Below are 1942 nucleotides of genomic sequence, written 5' to 3' on the forward strand. Positions count from 1 at the left end.
AGAGCATCAGTTTTAAAAAGCTCGAATTTTGAAGCGTCATGGATTAATCAGCATTCAAAGTATTAGAAATTTCATCATCTGCTCAGATCCTCACCTTCCCCATATTAAATCAAGACCTCGTAAAAGAGAGACAGGCAGCTAAATTACACAAGAAGGGGATCAAATCAGATAAACAAACATAAAAGAAAGAAAAATACAGAACGAGATCTTGTTGACCCTGAGCATATTAGCCTACCAGGACGTGTCTAGGGTCGCTATAAGGTGCTTTATATAGACTAGGGAGGATCCAGAAACCCTAATCACCAAAACAAACTCAAAACCGACGCCGTTTGCTTTTACAACTTCAACGCCAGCTGTTTACAGGCGCCTCGACATGGATAATGTCGTTTCCAAAAAAAAAAAAGGACAATCTCAGCTTGAGTAGCCTAATTCTTAAGTTTTTATCGTCTTAGTACATAAGTTTTTTGTTTTTTTTTAAATCAAATTAGCGTCCCAATATTTTCATTTAATCAGTCGAACATAAATAGGATGTCCGTCGATTGCCTCTTTAAGCTACCTGTGATGGAAAAACCCTCGAAATATATCAGCCCTGCTTTTGTGTCATTTATTTATTTTTATCCTTGTATTTTAAATTTAGTCAATTAACTCTTGTGTTCCTTAAATTCATTTGATTAACTTTCATGTTCTTTGAATATGTTAATTTGATTACTTCAATAAATAACTTTTATAAAATCTTTGTGTTAAATGTGCATGCTAATTGTGCGGGATTAAACACTTTCTTTGAACATATATTACCATATAAATTATCTTAACAATAATTTATTAATATATCAATTTATTTTTCTAAAATAATTTATTTGACAATATAGGCCCTACAAGAATATAAAAAAAGTTTATCTCATAAGTAAAAAATATTTAACAATATCGTATCCACATATAGTATAGTAAAGTTGAGATTGATATAAGTTTATTATTGGGTTAATTCGTTGAATTCATAACTGATAAGGATTAATTGAATAAATTCAAAGAAAACTAGGATTAATTTTCTATATTTAAACAAAAGAGTGAAAATAAATAATTAACACAAATACATGGATATATTCAACGATTTTGCCTTGTTGATCTCATAACATGGCAAGATGCCATGTTATCGTACCGATGTGATAATAATATTTCTGTCAAAATTATTAACAGGCATCATGAATGTTTAGTTTATATTTATATATTATGGCAAATTTATAATTAAAATTTAAAATTCATATAAAAATCCAAACATGCGTATTAAATATATATCTAAATTTGCATAAGATACTAATATACAATTGTATTTTTTTCTAGGTTAAACTTATATTATTTTGTTAGGAAGCATTTATGATTATTCAACTTTCCACTGTGCATAAACTACAAGAAATCTCATATTTTATTTATGTGAAACAATCTTTAACATAGAGTTAATTAATTTATAATTAAAAGCTATCAAGTTCAAATTAAGATAGGGTTGGTTTTTGTGTTATAATTTGCTTTTCAAAATGTTTTTAAAATTATTTTTTATTTGAAAACATATTAATTGATTTTTTAATATGTTTTATAATTTTAAAATTATGCTTTGTAGTAATTATTTTGTGTTATTTTAAAATTATTTTTTATTTGAAAACATATTAATTGTGTTTTTTTTTATAATTTTAAAATTATTTTGTGTTATAATTTTAAAATTATGCTTTGTAGTAATAAATGAGGTTGATAAATTGTATAAATTTGATTTTATTTTTGTCAAAACTATGTTTATGTGTATTTTAAAAGTGTGTTTGATATAAAAAATTATTAAATTAATATTTTTTAGTTTTTTATGATGATTTTAATATATTAATATTAAAAGTTAAAAAACATATATTTTAATATATCCTGAAGTAATTGTTTTTTTAAATAAACTATCTATCACTGT

The 1942-nt window shown here is 24.7% G+C and overlaps 1 non-coding gene across 1 annotated transcript; it reads right to left on the bottom strand.

Annotated features, from left to right (window-relative positions):
• Positions 1 to 84, bottom strand: LOC112326316 (small nucleolar RNA SNORD36). The gene has a single exon (XR_002979963.1). It is a non-coding gene; the product is annotated as a small nucleolar RNA SNORD36 (small nucleolar RNA).
• Positions 85 to 1942: the final 1858 nt, after the last annotated feature.

This window comes from Populus trichocarpa, chromosome 1 (genome assembly GCF_000002775.5).
Source record: "Populus trichocarpa isolate Nisqually-1 chromosome 1, P.trichocarpa_v4.1, whole genome shotgun sequence".
In the NCBI taxonomy this organism is placed as follows: domain Eukaryota; kingdom Viridiplantae; phylum Streptophyta; class Magnoliopsida; order Malpighiales; family Salicaceae; genus Populus; species Populus trichocarpa.